The following is a 20,762-nucleotide window of genomic DNA, read 5'->3' as shown; positions in this document are numbered from 1 at the left end:
AGAGAATTTTAGGACCTTATACTTTATAGCTTAAAATCAGAACAAAAGAAAGAAAAACATTCCTAAATACCTAGTAGCCTCTCCCTTATGAGTGTGGTGCGCTACACACCCTTAAAAGAGACTTTAGTAGTCACGACTTTGTGGACTCCCAATTAACCATGAACCTAAAGCTTTGCTACAAACTTGACATGTCCTAAACCTAGGCCTTGTCATAATAGGCATCCCAAGTTCAACCATGATCCAGGAAAACCCCTGTTACCCAACCCAACCTCCAAGCACATACCCTGAGTTGGATGAATTTCAAACACATAACAAGATAGCATTATGCACAACCCAAAACCTTGGGATAGGTTCATAACCATGAACAACCCAAGAAAGTCCAACTATCCATTACCAACCAACCACAGTAACAGAAACTGATCCATAACCATATAAGTTCCAAATCATGTATATAATTCATAATAAAATAAAAAAATTATAAATAAAATTTTCTCCATTGATATCATCCATAATTTACTCCACCGATATCATCAATAACAGCAATATATATGCTAAGGCTGACGAGGTGAAGAGGATCAATGATAGATTGATGACTATTAAGTTGGTTATTCGAGGGTTTACCCTGAACGTGTGTAGTGCTTATGCGCCGCAAGTGGGATCGAAGGGGGAGAAGAAGATGTGGTTTTGGGAGGCTTTAGAGGAGGTGGTGAGAGGCGTGCCTAGCTCGAAGACGATTGTTATAGCAGGAGATTTCAACGGGCACATCGGGGCGTTACCGGGAGGCTTTGGTGATGTGCATGGTGGTTTTGGTTTTGGGGAGAAAAATGAAGAGGGGGATACCCTATTGGAGTTTGCAAGGTCCTTTGGGCTGGTGGTGGTGAACTCGGGCTTTCCGAAGAAGGACGAGCACCTGATCACCTTTCGAAGCGCGGTAGCCAGGACCCAGATTGACTTTTTGTTGCTTAGGAAAAGGGATAGGGCATTGTGTAAGGACTGTAAGGTCATCCCGAGTAAGAATCTTTCGACCCAGCATAGGCTCTTAGTTATGGATTTGGGTATAAAGAAGAATAGAAAGAGGAGGAGTAAGGAGTGTAGACCTAGAATTAAGTAGGGCAGCCTGACGCCAGTGAATGCGTGGGAGATAGGGGAGAAATTAGCGGGAATAGGGGTGTGGAAGTGTAGGGGGGACGTAGATAGTATGTGGGATAGGGCGGCTAGGTACATCAGGGAGAATGCAAGTGAGGTGTTGGGTGTTTTTAGGGGCCGGGTCGGGCACCATCGGGGGGATTGGTGGTGGAATGAAGAGCAGGAGAAGAAAGTGGGGACCAAGAAAGGGGCGTATGCTAAGTTGGTGGAGAGTAAGGACGAAGAGAAGAAGCAGGTAAACAGGAAAGAGTATAAGCTAGCGAGGAAGGAGGCTAAGTCAGCAGTCACGACAGCTAAGACGGCCGCTTTTGAGAGCTTGTATGCAGGGTTACAGGGGAAAAGAGGGGAGAAAAAGTTGTTTTGACTCGCTAAGGCTAGGTAGAGGAAGGGTCGTGACGTCGATCAGGTGAGGTGCATTAAGGGGGAGGACGGTAGAGTGTTGGTGGAGGACGGCCATATTAAGAATAGATGGCAGTCGTACTTTCATAGGCTCTTGAATGACGAAGGGGATAGATCTATGGTGTTAGGGGAACTAGAGCACTCAGAGGAGTGTCGAGATTTTAGATATTATAGATGTTTTAAGGTAGAAGAGGTTAGACAGGCTATTCGCAGAATGCGAAGGGGTAGGGCGACGGGGCCGGATGAAATACCGGTGGAGTTTTGGAAGTTCGTTGGAGAGGCTGGTGTAAGGTAGTTGACTGGATTATTTAATGAAATCTTCAAGACGGGAAAGATGCTCGAGGCGTGGAGGTGGAGTACCATGATCCCTCTCTATAAGAATAAGGGTGACATCCAGAGTTGCAATAACTATAGGGGGATTAAGTTATTGAGTCACTCTATGAAGATCTGGGAGAGAGTGGTCGAGGTGAGCCTAAGACGGATAGTATCTATTTTAGAAAACCAGTTTGGATTTATGCCTGGCCGCTCAACGATGGAGGAAATTCACCTGGTACAGAGGTTGGTGGAATAGTATAGGGAAAGGAAGAAGGACCTGCACATGGTGTTTATCGACCTGGAGAAGGCTTACGACAAAGTCCCCAGGGAGGTGCTTTGGAGATGCTTGGAGGTGAGTGGAGTACCGCTGGCATATATCAGAGCAATTAAGGATATGTATGACGGAGCGAAAACTCAGGTGAGGACGGCGGGAGGAGACTCAGAGCATTTCACTGTCCTGACAGGATTGCATCAGGGATCTACTCTTAGTCCCTTTTTATTTGCATTGGTGATGGATGTGTTGACGCGGCGTATTCAAAGGGAGGTGCCGTGTGTATGCTTTTTGCAGACGATGTAGTTCTGATAGATGAGACTCGAGGGGGTGTGAATGACAAATTAGAGGTGTGGAGGCAAACTCTTGAGTCTAAAGGTTTCAGGGTGAGCAGAAGCAAGACGGAGTATGTGGAATGCAAGTTTAATGACGTGAGGCGGGAGAATGAGGTAGTAGTAAAGCTGGAACCACAGGAGGTATGTAAGAGGGATAGTTTCAAGTATCTCGGGTCCGTGATCCAGAGTAACGGTGAGATTGACGAGGATGTCTCGCACCGTATTGGGGCGGGATGGATGAAGTGGAAGCTCGCGTCGGGGGTGCTGTATGATAAGAAGGTGCCGCCCAAGCTTAAAGGCAAATTCTACAGGGTGGTAGTACGTCCGGCCATGTTGTATGGAGCGGAGTGTTAGCCAGTTAAGAACTCCCACATCCAAAAAATTAAGGTGGCAGAAATACGGATGTTGCGCTGGATGTGTGGGCTGACTAGAGGGGATAGAGTTCGGAATGAGACTATCCGGGAGAAGTTTTGTGTGACTCCAGTGGAGTGCAAGATGCGGGAAGCCCAATTGATATGGTTCGGACACGTGAAGAGGAGGGGCATGGATGCCCCGGTCCGTAGGTGTGAGAGGCTAGCGTTGGATGGTTTTAGGCGGGGTAGGGGTAGGCCGACGAAGTATTGGGGTGAGGTGATTAGGCGGGACATGGAGCAGTTATAGCTCACCGAGGACATGACCCTAGATAGGAAGGTCTGGAGGACGCGAATTAGGGCAGAGGACTAGAGCCAGTTTGGGTCGCTAGTGTAGGAAATTACTTGGTGGGGGTTTTATTCCTGTTATGATTCCGTGTTCCATGTTTTATTATGAATCTGCGTGCTTTCCTCTGTTGTATATTACTTATGGGTGCCGTATTTATGTTATGTAATCTTGGGCTGTGCTTTACTATGTGTTTGTGTGGTATCTCGTGCCTTGAGTCGGGGGTCTATCGGAAACAGCCTTTCTACTTCTTTAGAGGTAGAGGTATGGACTGCGTACATCTTACCCCCCCCCCCGACCCCACTAGGTGGGAATACACTGGGTTTGTTGTTGTCTTTGTATATGCTAAGGCTGACACCAATATCTACACCACCCATACCAACCCATAGTAGTCCCACAACGCTTTTATCCAAAAGTGAAACAATATGCCCCCAACCATAGCCAAAACCATAGTCTATAAAATAACCAAAGAATATAAGAGTATCTATGACATGAAATGGAGACTTCCTATATATGAAAGCTTACCACTTAAATAAAACACAAGTTGATCCCGAATCCAATCACTAAACAAGAGGAGTAGAATGGTTGGTTCCTATATTGCGTGGGGATACAACGCTTAATGATGGGTTAGTAGGTGAATTCTAGTATGCACTCAGGATAAGAATAAAATAATACCAATCTTTGAAATCAAGTAAACCACCATATGCATGCACATTCATATAAATATATAGATATAAGCTTTGCCGGGAAATATAATCGGGTTTAGCATGTTAATAAACCATTAACCTAGGTATGTGTAGCTTAACCGTCCTAGAACCACCCACGGTTTATATGGGTATAGTGTTACCTCCTGAAATAGCCCTGATGCATAAAGCCATACGAATTAAAGAAACCATAGGAGAATGGGATTCTCGTGTACCCTTCGCTCTCCATGATACATATATACAAGTGTAACTTAGGGTATTCACGTTTACCCTATAAGTATTATATATGGTCGTCATGACCAATCCTTAAGTTAACAAATATGAGTTTCCAGTGTCTGTACATTAGACTCACACCTTCAAGGTTAGCTATCACACCCTAGAATTATTGCCTAATTAAAAACCATTAACACACAACTAAACCACCATTTTATTTATTATTAACCAGCGCTATAAGTAGTGGTATCGTCATACCAACTATATCTTGCAAGAAATGTCATTAGCCAACCTTTTAATGAAAAGGGATTCCCATATACCTATAGATTACATTATTAAGTTTGTTTGGGAGATTCCCATATACCCTGCAAGTGTATTCATTTCTTAGTTTACTTGGGGGATTCTTTTGTACCCCACAAGCCTTTCAATTAAACCATAATAAAAACCACCAAGACCTTATCCTTTTTTACCATTTAAAACCATGCAAACCAATTAAGGTTCCATTACCAAGTTATATCATGCAAAGTTTTCAATAAAAGTTCAAGAATGTAACAAAAACATTCTCATAGGTATTTTATCAAATATGTTGAGGACATATTTTCCAAAACCAAAACCAAGTACCAATTAACCATTCCCATCTAACCATATGTCAAACCACCATTAAAATATAAAAACCCATGATAAAGACATGAGAAAACCATAACCAATCATTATAACCAAAACCCCCAACATATATTTCAAAATCCAAAACCATACCATAATTATGCCATGACAACCATACATTAAATCATGTCTTTAGTTGAACTACCAATGAGGGAGGAGTACCATGCCTTATATAGTGAAGAAGATGAAAAGAAACCACCCTTGCAAGCCCCAAGTTGATCCTATTGATAAAACCCTAGCCTTTCTTGACTCAAGAGCCTTGACAAAGATTAGAGAGAGTTTAGAGTATTTGATTGATTTCAAATAGGTTAATAAAACCCCAAAAAGGTATTTTATGTCATGGGGTCCTAAGGATTTATAAGGAAAAATATCCAGAATACCCCCAACTTAAATTGTATAAATTTCCTACAGAAAGGTACGACTAACCCCTTTAATCATACCCTACCATACGAGTGGTACCCACCACTCATACCCTAGGCATTCCTTGGACCCCCAATACTAACCAACATACGGACACCAAGGTCCACCCGTACTCAAGCATATGACATATACCCTTAACCCATACCCACCACAGAACAAAATTAAAAGAGGATTTATATACTGTCCAACGTATGAGTCAATGGTATAAGTCAATGGTATAACTCATAACCTGCCTTATCGATCATGGTGAGCCACTCGTACTCATATCTAATTTAAGTTACCAAGTTTTAGATTAAGTGAAGAAAAAACACAACCTAATAACCCATCACCTACCATAAGACTTGTGCCCACCAAGTTGTACACATACCAGAAACTCAATCACCCAACACTAGACAACCTACGATTTAGGTCACCTAACCCATATCTTAGCATACGACTAGGAATATTTAGTCATATGATGTCCAGTGAGTTCAAAACCCAAAAAATTTCTAAGGACCAAAACCTTGGATGTTTCACGATGCCTATTAAGTTCCTAATGTTTGGTTCTCTTATTACACTTCTGCATTATGTAGACCCTAGTACTAGTTCTCATTATTGATGTGTATATCGTCCAAAGTTAGATTAGATTAGAGACTTGGGGTAATTTCCTGGCATTCAAAGTTAGTAACGATGGCGTGTATTTCTTCACACCAAAATACTTTTGTGTTATGGTATAATTTTAAGGAAAACATAGATTTCCACTATGGTCCTAAAAATGGTTTTTCAAAATAATGATTTTCACTATTATTTTTTAAAGGGCTTTTCACTTGTTAATCCTACTATAAACTAAATTTAAAAAATAGATATAACACCACCATTACTATTGGATGATGAATTTATAATTATGATGCATTATATTTACTCTAATTTTCTATAACCTTTTTCTGGAGGTGTTGAGATTTATTTTCTATCATTTTCTTTGACATGGATTACGACTTATTTTGACACATTATTTTAGTACTGACTTGATCCCAGTCACATGTCATGCAAATATTTATAAGTGGCTATTATATGAAAGTCTTGGTTTTGGAACATACAATGCATATGAATATCTCTATTTTCCATATGTGACTCTCCATCCATGAGCCTTACTATTAGATGGGGATGGTTTTCATAGGTTCTGCCTTTGTGAGATATTGAGTTGGGGAGGTGTATTTACTTTTGTTGTATATGGTACTTAGTGCATCTCACATCACCTGATTTTCCACGGCATAACCTTTCCCTAGTATGTTTGTTGTTTGGTGCATTTCGAACTTATGTAGGTCCAATTAGGTTATTGTTGCTTTCCTGAACTCATTGTGCTTATAGGGACTGGTTGGGTTTTTGCCTTCTTTGTATGTATCTTCTACACTTATGGGGGCCTATATAGGTTATTAATGTTTTTTCATATTGTTCTCTCACTTCTTCACATTATTGCATAGCTTGTAATAGATTAGTTATTGGGTTGGTATTTCACTTCTTCACATTATTGCATAGCTTGTAATAGATTAGTTATTGGGTTGGTATTTCACTTCTTTACTCTTTCACTTTTTCACTTCTTCACAATATTGTATAGCTTGTAACAGGTTAGTACTTTTCATGGACTCCTCCTTTTAGCATTTATGACTTTAATGTTGATTCACTCTTGTACTTTATTACCTTAGTATGCAGTCAGGTATGTTATCGTTGTTGTTTCTTTAAGTTTGATTCTTGACATAATAGAATGTTAGGCCAGCATGGCTAGGTGTACATTTTATTTTAGGTGGTTAGTTAGTATTTCACTTCTTTCTAACCACTACATCTATTTATGTTACTTATAGCACCGTATGTTTATTCTATCATGTTAGTTGTACCTTTTTTCTAGTTACTTAGTATATCTATTTCACCAGTCTCAGATAGGTATTTTTATTTTATGTTATTTATACTCGTATTATCTTTAGAACTTATTCGACCATTGCTTTTTCAGTACCTCGCATTTGGTACTCATATTACACTTCTACATTTTTTAGATCCTATTACGAGTTGTCATTGTTGACGTGTAAATTGTGCAAAGTTATCTTTGATCAAAGACTTGGGGTGATCTCATGGCATCCGAAGTTACTGACGGTGACATTCATTCCTTCACATGGAAACACTTTTGTATTGTGGTACAATTTTATAGAAAACATGGATTTCCACTATGGTCCTAAAATGAAATTTACTCGTATCTGTTTCATGCATAAACTATTTTAAAATACTACTTTTCAATACAATTTTTGAAAAGATTTTACACTTGTTAATCTTACTACAAACTGACTTTAAAAATGAAGATAACGCCTCCATTATTGTTGGTTGATGAATTTAAGATTATACTTTGATTTTTATAACTATTTTCTAGAGGTGTTGTGCTCAATTTTCTATCACTTTCTCCGACATGGACTATGACCTATTTTTGACCCATTGTTTTAAGCCTGACTTGATCTTGGTGACCTATCATGCATATGTTCATCAATGGTTATTATATAAAAGTCCTAATGTTTTAATAGATAGTGAATACGGATATCCTAATTTCCTCATGTGCCCCTCCATCCATGAGCCTCAGTTCTAGATGAGGATGGTCGTCATAGTTTCTACCTTTACGAGCTGCTAAGCTATAGGAGGTGTATATACTTTTGTTGTATATGGTACTTACTGCATCTCACATCACCTAATTTTCTATGGCATTCATTCATTTTTGTGCATAACCTCTGACCAGTATATTTATTGTTTGGTGAATTTCGAACTTATGTGGATCTGGTTAGGTTATGGTTTCTTCTTTGAACTCATCATTCTTATGGGGACTGGTTGGGTTTTTTTTCTTCTTTTTATGTATCTTGTGGACTTATGGGGACCTAGATAGGTTATTATTGTTTTTTCATATTGATCTTTCACTTCTTCATATTATTACATTGCTTGTAACATGTTAGTTATTGAGGTTGTACCAGCGAATAAGGTACTTTTCATGGACTCTTTATTTTAGCATTTATGGCTTTAGTGTTGATTCACTCTAGTAATTTATTACCTTAGTATGCAGTAGGGTATGTTATCGTTGTTATTCCTTTAATTTTGATTCTTTTCATATTATAACGTTAGGAAAGCTTGTTCAGGTGTACATTTTCTTTTAGGTGGTTAGTTAGTATTTCACTTTTTTCCAACCTTGACATATCTTTATTTTACTTATAGCATCGTATGATCATTTTATCATGTTAGTTGTACCTTTCTTTCTGGTTACTTAGTATATATATTTCACTACTCTCAGGTAGGTATTTTCATTTCATGTTATTTATCTTGCATTTTCTTAAGATTTCATTTCACTGATGCTTATTGAGTACCTCGTGTTTGGTACTCATATTATACTTCTGTATTTTGTAGATCCTACTACGAGTTCTCATTATTGAATATATATTGTGCAAAGTTAGCTTGCATCGGAGACTTGGGGTGATCTTCTGGCATCTGAAGTTACTGATGATGACATACATTCCTTTACATGGGAACACTTTTTTATTGTGGTGCAATGTTTAGGGAAAACATGAAATGGCCATAAAAATGAGTTTTTCTCATATCTTTTTCATGCATAAATTATTTTAAAATATTAATTTTTACTACGAATTTTTAAAGGGATTTACACTTGTTAATCCTACTATAAACTGACTTTAAAAAAGGATATAATACCTGATGAATGTAAGATTACGATGCATTATATTTACTCTAATTTTCTATAATCTTTTCTTGGGATGTTGGACTTGATTTTCTATTACTTTCTCCGACTTGGACTACGACCTATTTTGACCCATTGTTTTAGTCTGGACATGAGCTCGGTCACCTATCATGCATATGTTTATTAGTGGTTATTATACATAAGTCTTGATTTGGGAACAGACATTATATATGGATATCCCAATTATTTCACCTCAAAAATTCTTATTAAAATGCTGACTAAAATGGTAGGAAACATTTATTAAGTAGACGTAATTTCATTATTAGAAATCAGATTTTCTAACCTTTTTAAAAATTTGAAAATTTAATTTTACTCCATCTGATTTATCTTGTATTCATTAAGGTAATTAAATCTTGGAGTAATTAATTCACAGATGATGTCAAATAAAAGTTAGAGCACTATAAATAATATCTCTTGAACTGCTTAATGTTATACTCATTTGTGAGCACTTTCAATTGCTCATTTGTGAAATTATTATTTGTCTTTCTCTCGTATTTTTGTGATTTCACAATATAACATCAATCCTTTCTCAATTTTCTAAATTTTATTTGAAGCATCATACTATCACCATCAATTTCCAACACTGCCGATCATTATCCCCGTCTATATCTACATAATAAACTTAGAAAATAAAATGAGGCCTACCTTCATCAAAATTGATGAATTTTATTTTTATTTTATTGCTAATTATTTTAGGTCTCAAAGAAATGATAACTCAAAATGTCACTGAACCTTAACAACTATGTCACATGAAGTTTTCATGTTGAGTAGGTATTGTTTTTTTTTTTTTTTAACTAAATATTTATATTCTTGAAATAATTCGGATAATAAATTATGTTTTTAATTTATAAATGTTTTGAATATTTAGAGATTCTATGTGCGCTTACATACACTTGTAAATGTTGTGCAAATATATTTTAATGCCACAATTTGTTTTTCATTTTTTGTAAGAGATATTATATACAATTTTTTTTCATTTTAAATTTTAAACAAAATTTTAAAATCTAAAACATGAATGCTATCAAGTGTTTCGTTAATATATATATATACATACATAAAAATTCAATATTATGAATTAGAGACGCTAGTCCTAGTATATTCAGAATGTTCATGGAGTATACTAAATAAAAAAAATTACCACCAAACTTGATAAAAGAATTACCCAAACCACAAATATCCATGCAGATGGATGAATCTTTTAATATATATATATATGAGAATGAAATATTAGAGTACATTTCGTGTAAGGATTAGACTTTTATTACGCAACAATGGGAGTTGTCTTCTCACTAGAGATGGGGTTATATTATCAAAAAATATTACTCAAATTTCGATAACAATAATATCTACTCCAACTAAATTTCTCTACCTTAAAAATAATTTGAATGAATTAGACACAAACAAGTTAAATGAACTAGAACAATCCATTAGAATGCACTAAAGGAGAAAATTGTAAATGCAATAGTAGCGAAAAAATATCAATACATGAAGAAATTCAAGAAATGTTAAATATAGATAAACTAAAAAGAGAATAGACTTTAATAGACGTAGATACAAAACTATATAATTTTAATAAAGGAATTCAACAAATAGGAGTAATAAAAAATCAAAAAGACCTAGAAAAAATAATATAAATTTTAGATGAGTTAGAAATAATCAATGAAGAACCCTTAAAGCATTGGGACTCCAATCAGATAACCTGCAAATCAAAAATAATTAATTCAAAATATACAATAAAAACAACATCAATAGAATCAACTAATCAAGATTTAAAAAAATTTGAAGTACAGATCAAAAAGTTATTTGAGTTAGGAGTAATTAGAAGATCAAAATCAAGACATAGGTCAGCAACTTTTATGATAAGAAATCATAATGAAATAATGATAGGAAAATCAAGAATGGTAATCAACTATAAAAGACTTATGAAAATACAAAGATGGATGATTGTAACCTATCGAATAAAACAAAACTAATAAACAGAATTCAAAGAAGAAAAGTATTTAGTAAGTTTGATTGTAAATTCAGATACTGACAGATTAAAATGCATAAAGAAAGTATAGAATGACCGACTTTTACTTGTCCTGAAGGTTACTTTGAATGAATGTCATTTGGATTAAAACAGTGCCCCCAATATTTTCAAGAAAAACGAATAACATTATTGAGAACGATAAGAATTTTATATTAGTCTATGTAGATGACATTTTAATTTTAGCAATAATATGAGAGAGCACTTAGAACAATTGCAAGAAGTTTTTAAGCTATTTGTAGATAATGAGATTATAATTAGTAAAAAAAGATGAAATTATATAAAAATAGTATTAATTTCCTTGAAATAGTTATTGAAGATGAAAGAATAAAACTATAACCTCATATAGAAAAAAAAAATTAGAAATGCCAGATAAGCGAAAAAATAAAAAAAAATTATAAAGATTTCTAGGATTACTAAATTATGCAAGAAAAATTATTAGAAAATTGGGGAAGGTAACCCGTTATATTTAAAAACAAGATCCACAGGACAGAAAAAATTTTAATAAAGAAGATATAAAATTAGTATAGAGACTCAAAAATATGGTAAAGGAGATTTCAGAATTGGCTATGCCACCCGAAACAGACTATCTAATAGTCTAAATAAATCAAATCTTAAAGGTATGAGGAGCCGCATTAAAAACAAAAGCTAACAAATATAGTAATTAAAAGGAAGAAAGAACTTGTGCTTATCAAAGCGGTAAATAAAAAAAATATATATATGAGTAGTATAGATGCAGAAATATTAGCAGTAATATATGAATTAAATAGTTTTAGATTGTGTGTATTAAATAAATAAAAAATATTGGTTCGAACAGGTTGTGAAGCAATAGTAAAATTTTATCAAAGAATAAATGAAAAGAAGAGTAGTGAAAGAAGATTGTTAAATTTTTTAGATACAACCTCAATTTATAATATAATATTAGAACACAGAAAAGGAAAAGCTAATAATATGACAAACCAGCTTAATAGGCTCATTATACAGAAAACTAACAATTTTGTTTCAGCATGAATGCAAAATAAAAAAGAAAAAAAGGCAAGGTTGAGGCTTCGAGTTATCAAGACAACTATACTAAAGACATGTACCTACAAACTTTACTGAGTAAGATGCAATTTAGACCACAAAAAATGCTTGAGCACTAGGAACTTGAGAGAATATGATTTGGTAAGCAAAACTTAATATGTTATCCACTATTTAATATGAATTTCAAACTAAACGCTGATACAAAAATAGATAAATAGCAGAAGTCTTTAATAGAAAATTTATGGATATCCTATAATAAGACTTTTCGGGACAATAGCTATTTTATTTTTGTATTAAACGCTTTAAACTATTATTTACACAAAAAAATCAAGACAAAAGATTTAAATTTTATGCTTTCATAAAGGAACAAGTTCAAGGAGTATTTCAGACATGAATAGAAGTAGTAAATGCAATAAAAGACCATTCTGCACCTCTTTTAAAAATTTTAATGATCTTACCGAGGTAATAGATTATGCTAAAGAAAATTTAGGATCTAATTACTATATTACTCCATCCCACAGATCAAATACAAGGAAAATTCTCCAATACAATATACAGAAAGACATAAATAAAATATTTTTTTGCGATTATTATTCAGTCATGATTGAAATCTTCAAAAGATTAAACCAAGCAAATGAAAACCTTTGACAAGAAAAAGAGATCCTCATACAAGAGAAAGAAAATATGCTAACATATACGAACCTTGCAAGATAAGATAAAAATTCTTCATTTTGAACTATCTCAACAGACCAGTGAGCAAAAATTCAGACCCCTCAGACTGTCCAAAAGAGTTCTCCATCTCTATCAAAAATGGATAAGAAGGGTGTACATTTCCCACCGAATGCAGAAAGATCTACTGTATCAGCTAGAGATACAACTAGTCCAGTTCAAATGCTGACTTACAAAGACTTATGAAAATCATTAATGGGCGATATTTTGCCAAAAAGTGTAAGAATTCTGCTAATTAGTTTTAAGACAAACGAAGAAAACACATCAAAATAAAAGAGATAAAAAAAGAATTTTATCTTAAGAAGGAATAAAAATGATAAAAAGATAAAACAAATGATATTAGACACAGTTTTAAAAAATTTAAATAAAAAAACAAAAGAAGCAATCTTAGAAAATCCAAAACTAGAGCCAAGATTCAGAATATTAGATTACGAGAAGGAAGATTATGATCATGCAATGGAGCAATTCTCTCAAGATTCGAATGAAGATGACGATTTAGGAATAAGCTTTGGTTCAATAGAATTACACAATTTAGACACCTGATACAAACCTACGTAAGCAATGGCTAAAAATAAAAGAAGACAAGAAAAATAACGTAAGCAGTGATGTAATAAAATATGGATCACAAGAAATGGGTGTTTGAAAAAGAAAAGATTTAAACATATCCATGCGACGATGGGGCCAATAAGTGTGCCCGATAGGCTAGAAAAATTCTTCAAGTAATTTGAAATTCAATTTTGAAGTCTGTCAAGGCCCATAAATATCCAAGCAACAAGAAGACTAGGTGGAGCGAAAAAAGAGAGTTTGAGTGTGAATGTATAAGATATCTGAAGCTTAAAATCTTCACATTTTCTATTCATATTTCTTTAAAAAAAATGTGTTAGTGCGTATAAGTTTCTAATTTTCTACCATTTAGCTATCAGCTTTTAGGGGAGCTTCCGAAAGAGAAACCTCTCTTTAGCTTAAGTCATGTAAGTAGTTATTAAGATCAATATAATTTCTTCCTGATATGTATGCATATGTGTTCGTAATGTTAATACTCTCAGGTTTTAATAATGACTATGGATTACTCTGTATATTTAGAAAGAGGGAGTATAGAGTAAGATTTTACATCATACTTGAAAACAACTTTCCTAGTACATAAAACAATCTTATTGTTTATTTACTCCTTAATATATTAATTCTCATATTTGGTTCTATGTTTTTACTTTCCTATATGTTAATTTTTTTTCTGTATTCTTACTTCCCTATCTGATATATATATATATATTGAACACATTTATATCCTTTAGGATTAAATAGCTGTAGTTGTATGAACATCATTAAATGGAAAATTTTAGCTGGAAAAAACATAAGCAATCCTATGTTTTTATTTTCAATCATATATACATGAACCTTCATACTTATATTTATTATTTATAAAATATCTCACGTTTTACTAGAATATGTTTATTTACAATCTAATTAAATAATTTTTATTTAAATATGCCCCTATGAATTATCGTAATAATAAATTTACTTCATGCTCATGTGTACCTTCAAACATATATTTCTCCGATCAATTTTTTTTATGAGTTTATTTTATTTTTTTACATGTAATTCAACTTATTTTTAATTAAAGTCAGGATAAAGCCCATTTTATAAATAAAAAAAGACCCAATTCAGTTATAATTTGATAGGTCTGGCCTAAAATTAGCTTGACCCGTATCCAACAAACTATCAAATATCAGGCAAAAGAAAAGACCAGGTCAACATTAGGAAACCAGCTCTGTCGTTTGTGTCTCTTCCACTTCACTGTCATCGGAGCTAAGATTGCAGCTGTCGCTTCTTAACCGCATTATTTTCATCATCATCTTCATTCTCTGTTGAAGCTAAGTCCTTAAACTCCCTTTCTTTAAAATCTATAGTTTAGTGGGTTAATATTCAATAGAAGCTAATACCATCACCTTAGTATCGATTAGGTTAAAGAGAACTAAGGTATATTATATTGTTCAGTGTTATAGATTATTGCAATATATATCTAGGGATTGGATATTTAGATCTGATAAACCCACTGTTTGAAGTCATTGGCCTCGACATTTCAAAATCTCACTAGATGTAAATGTTGTATCTAAAATAATTCCTTTTCAACAGTAGGTTCTTTCATTTCCACAGTTATATATATAAGCTATTTAGACATCTAAATTTGCTTTGGTTCTAGGTTGCGCCTGGATTCTCAACTTTTTCATCTACCCAGCTGTAGGATGATAACTATTGATATCAGGTTCTTCATCCTCTTATTCATGTCTACGACACTACTTGCATCTTGTTTCATTTTGAATTCTGTTTATGCTTTGCTACTTCTATACCTGCTAATCATGTCTTTAAATTATTATTTACTGCAAATGCTAGTGAATTCTATCCTCCTGCACAATTCTTTTGATATTTAGAGTTTCAGTTTTGTCTAGTGCAATATAGCTCTTTCTTTTCCTGACAATTGTTCCACTTTGTTATATTGAAAATCATTTGCACAAGTAAACACTAGATTAGTAAGAAAGTCAGCTAGAGTGTTACCTTCTCTGATGGAATGTATCACTCTAACTAACATAGTTTCCATCAATGCCTTGATGAATTTAACCACCATTGCCACACTTCGAGAGATCTTCCACTGTGTATTCAGAATCAGCACCATGGTCCAAGAGTCACGTTTCAATATAAGCTAATTTATAGATTCTTTCTACAATACTTTAGACACTCCTTGATAGTTAATGCTTCTGCTTCCAAACTTGTGGTATCTTTGATTCTGTTGCCTTGATCTATCACTAAATTACCATATTAATCCCGGATATAAAATATAATAGAACTAGAATCAGGGTTTTTTTTATGCACCATGTATATTCTCTTTTATCCAACCAGTCTCAGGAGGACTCCATGTAATTATCTTAAAATATCTAGATATTCTGAATGATTGCAATTCATCCATTATCCTCACCCAATCTCTTCCTGCAACATCAATAAGGAATCTAACTGTTATAAATTTCACAACAGTGTCATTAATCTCCCAGATAACTTTCTTTCATGATAAGTTCCACCATTCGTGATAGTATTTCTTTTTTTTTCATAAAAAACATAGAATAACAGTTGGCACAACATTATACAAAGTTGTTACTCAATAATTCCCACTTTGATTTCTCTATTTCCTGACACTTTGTTTCAAATTTAATCTTTGTCTCCTTATTCTTACACTTGTATAGTAATAATCCCAAACCGTAGCAGTTGTTTTATCGCTAAGAAAAAGGTGTGATATTGTTTCTCTTCTAGGGATATCACAACTAGCATAGTCCTCAAAACACTCAAAATTCTAGCTATACGTTAAAGCAGCAATTGGAATCAAACCTTTCCAATTTCTCCATGTTGAGAAACAGAATTTAAATGGTAGTCCTTTAGTCCATATTGATTTCATATCATCATCCTCGCCTTTTTTATGCCTTAGTAATTCCCAGGAACTTTTTGTAGAAAATCTTCCATTGCTATTCATAGTCCACCATGGTTAATCCATCTTATCTTCATAATATACAAAATCCATGTATTCTCGGACATGATCCATTATATGGACTAACACTTCATCCTTCATAGATTCACAATTCACCCATCTTCATTTAGGAAATTAGCAATATCAGACAATGGATGACAAGTTTGAACCTGAAACTGTTGCTTGAATAAAGGACCAGTGTTAGTCCAATAATCAAACCACATAGTAGATGTTCCACCTCTTGGCACCATATGAATTTCTCAATCTTGTTTCTTTTTTCCAGCATGTTCCTTCATACTTGGGACACCCTCTCTATTGCACCACTGTAGGTAACTATTTTTATAATACTTATTCCACATAAAATTTATCCACAAGTTATTCTGAGTTATGAACCTTTATCATAATTTAGCATGCATAGACTGAGCCATCTCTTTTAGGGATTTGAATTCCAACCCTTCTTCTTATTTGGGTAATGACAGCTTATTCTAAGTAACCCAATGCTTGTTTCATCCCGTCTCCTTATTCTGCCAAAATTTTTTGCAAAGATTCTTTTCAACTCTTTGAAAACACTTTTAGGTGGAACAACTATTGATAGAATATAAAGAGGGATATTCTGAAGCACACTTTTTATGAGAACATCGTTTCTCCAACGGATAATAACTTATCTTTTCATTTTTTAAGCTTGTTTTGAACTTTATCAATCAGTTCAGAATAGTTCTTTTTATTCCTCTTAGAATGTGACAATGGACAACCAAGATATTTTTAAAAAAATATCTTATTTTCATTTCAGTAGCTTGCTTAACCTCCATCATCATACTTGTTAAAGTACTCTGTTGTATGTAGTAGAAGTTCTTATTCAATTTATCTTTTGACCAGATTCTGACTCATTTTCCTTTAATACATATATTATATTCTTAATTAAATACTCATTAGAAGATGTGAAAATAATAGTATAATTGGCATATGCAAGATGATTTAACTCAAGGATCCACTTAGACATACTATAACCAATAAAATCAAAATCTTCAAAAAAAACTGGTTGAGAGCTCTTGTTATTACCTCGACTGATAAAATAAAGAATGTAGGGGATAATGGGTCCCCTTGCTTTTCTCCCTTAGTAAAATGGAAAAACATCATAAACTGGCCATTCAATAAGACAGAATAGTAGTTATTATATAGATAGATAAAAAAAACCTATCTTCCACAACATCTTTATTAAGAAGAACCAAGATACCCTATCATAAGATTTAGCTATGTCAAGTTTCAAAACTATATTTGAAGGCTTTCTTTTCTTCCATATATCAGTAATCAGCTAGAAGAAAATTCTCCATAATACTTCTACCTTTAAGAAGTCCAGACTAGTTAGGAGATATCAAATTTGATAAATTACCCTTAAATAATCCTAGTTAGGATTTTATTGATAAAATTACTAAGATTAATTGGTCACAAATCTAAAAAGGATTGCATATTGTCCTTTTTAGGAATAATAATCGGATTACTATGAGTAATGAATTTTAAAAGTGTATTACCTTCCAAGAAGCTTCTCACTAATCTAATTAAATCTCCACCAATGATATCCCAGCATACCTAAAAGAATCTGCCTGTTAGTCTATCTGGTCCTCTAGCATTGTCCCCATTTAACTTAAAACAACCTTCTTAATTTCTATCTCATCATCATTGGTCTGTAACATCTCTTTTCATTGTAAAAAATTAGTACTGAAATGTTATTCAGTAATGGAAACTCAGTTGAATCTCTCTTCTGGGTAAACTATTTATGATAAAAGTTTGTGGCCTTATCAATAATCTACCCATCTTCTAACCAATAACATTATCATTGAGGATTTTGGTTATCTTTGGTTTATTTCTTCTTCATTTGAAAATGCTATGGAAAAACTTAGTGTTCCTGTCACCACTTTCAAACCAATCTTACCCAGCTTTCTGCTGTCTGAAGCTTTCCTACAACTTAAGATATTTAATATACTCATCTCTAGCCTTTTGCATCACAATTCTGTTCAAATAAGTAGGGATTTTTTCTCAAATAATTTCTTTTTTACCTTAGCAATCTCCTCTCTAACAATCAACTGTTGGAAAATGTCCCTAAGAGTCTATTTGCTCCATAATGTAAGAGTTTACTTGAGTTCTTTAATCTTTCTTTTAAAGTTGTTAAAAGAATTATCAGAATAGTGTACATCCCTATTCCTTTTTACTACCTCTTTAAACTCTGAGTGATCAATCCAGAATTTTAAAAATTTGAATGATTTTTGAACCACAACATCAGAATTCTCACATTTTAGAAATAAAGAGGCATGATTAGAACTATCTCTAGAAAATTTTTCACCTCCAGCAAATTAAACTTATTCTGAAAATCATAATTAACAAACAATCTATCAAGCTTTTAAATATGTAATCATCTTTTGCTCTTCCATTCCACCAAGTAAAAGGGCAGCCTTTGTAAATAATTTGTGTCATATCACAAGCCTCAATGCAATTTTTTATATCTTTTGCAACAATATGCACTTCACCAATCTTATCTGAAGCATCATAATTATATTAAAATCACCTCCCATGACCCATGGACCTGATATTCTATTTGCAATAGAGAAAATAGTATCTCAAAACTTCAATCTTTGATTTCTGACATATTTAGCATATACTAGTGTCAGCACAAAACGTAAGTCCATGGATAAATTTTGAATCAACAAAGAGATCTGTTATTCAGTATTAGTCTCTATTATGGCACCAAAACTATGATTAAAAATGCATCAAATTTTTTGATTGCAATTATGGAACACGTGTAGTATCTTCAATCATCTTCTATACTTATTTATATATATGATATGTTGAAATTGGTTCTGATATTGCTAATAAAGCAAAATTATGTACCTTATTCAGTAATTGAACTCTCTGGAAAGCCTTTTAAGAGTTAATAGATCTAATATTTCACACAAAATCTTTCATAGTTGCTTACTAAGAGTATTTTCACCCCCTTTTTTAGGATGAGATCTTCTTGGCAAGGTCTTTCAGTTATCGTCTGCACTTTACCTTTCTTTTTTTGTTTGATTGATTTATTAACACTCGAAAAAACATCAACTTCTCATAAAATCTGGTTATCCTGATTCTCATTGTAACTCATCTCTTCACCCCTTCCAATAAACCCCTAATACCATGTACTCTATTAATTTTATAAGTGAGTATATCATGTAACACTGATGTAATACCCCATATTTTTGGGCTAGTCTATAAACCATTGTTCTTACATGTATAAGCTGTAATATTAGTGACTCCCATGTGAATACAAGTTTCATGATATTTATCCTCATGTTTGAAGTGCTCTTGAAGTTAAAAATGTTCATAGGAATAACTTAGAGCCAAGTTGAGCTAAGATCATTTGATTCATCCAACATTTGATAATCAATACTACAAGGGTCAAGTTTAAATATGTATAACTTTTTCTATACATGGAATTTTTTATTTCAAGACTCACCAAATTGAATATAACTAAATTAGCTTTCCAATGATACCAATTTTACCAAAATTTGATACCCGAGCGAAAAATTATGGCTTTGTAAAGGGTGTGTGTCGCCTAACAAATTGCAAACGTTCGCTGGAAAGGGTTTTCCAAAGGGATTGCGATGTAAACTGTAAAGTGTGTCATAGGGAGTGTGATGCAAACCTTAAAGTTTTCCATAGCTTGTGCGACGCAAACCCCATGGCACAACGACTTGGACATTTTATTTTTAAGTTATTTTGAAGGCAACTAAGTCATTTGACATTCCTAAACCATCCCTAATCACTCCTAAATATTTTTATAATATATTAATCACATAAAATCCTCTCTCTTAACCCTAAGAAATCAGTAAAAAAGCAAAACCCTTCCCTTCTTCCCAAGAACAAAATCAAAGTGTCATCTCTCAAGAATCAAGAAGTTAAGCTTCGAATTCAAAGTTCTCTACAAGGATTCTTTCAATAGAGCTTGAAGGTCCAGTATTTCAACAATTTCATCAACATTAAGGTATGTGGGGTTTGAACAAGAACACTCCTTTCGTTCTTATGCCTAAAGCTTTAATTTTTATCAAATAATTTTGTATTTTTGCAAGTGGGTTATACCCAATTTACTTTAATTTGGATTTATGAAGTTATAAAGTTCTCAAGTCTTGAATGGTATGATATTTCACCTATTTTAAGTTTTTAATTGAGAATTAATTCTATAAATTGCATGTTACCACCATGAATTGTGTTTGCAAGTGTTATGTCATGATATAAGCTTTATTATGAAATTGAGATTATTTGAGCATGTGTATAAAATTTAAACCAAGTATGAGTTTTGGTGTTTTCTTGAAGATTATTCCATTTAGCATGATTCAATAAGCAAGTATTTTGACTTTAAAGAAAGATTGTTTTGAGCCTGAGTTAAGAAAGAAACCCACATTAATTATGATTTAAAGCAAAGAAAAACATGATTTGGTATTCATTATAGACTCTTGAGTTATTTTAAGGTGGATTCCCTAAAAGTTCTATGACAAAGTATGAGAGTAGTATTTAGCACCGAGTTGGGTA

This window comes from Capsicum annuum, chromosome 4, assembly GCF_002878395.1.
Source record: "Capsicum annuum cultivar UCD-10X-F1 chromosome 4, UCD10Xv1.1, whole genome shotgun sequence".
Classification (NCBI taxonomy): domain Eukaryota; kingdom Viridiplantae; phylum Streptophyta; class Magnoliopsida; order Solanales; family Solanaceae; genus Capsicum; species Capsicum annuum.
This window is presented reverse-complemented; position numbering follows the sequence as displayed.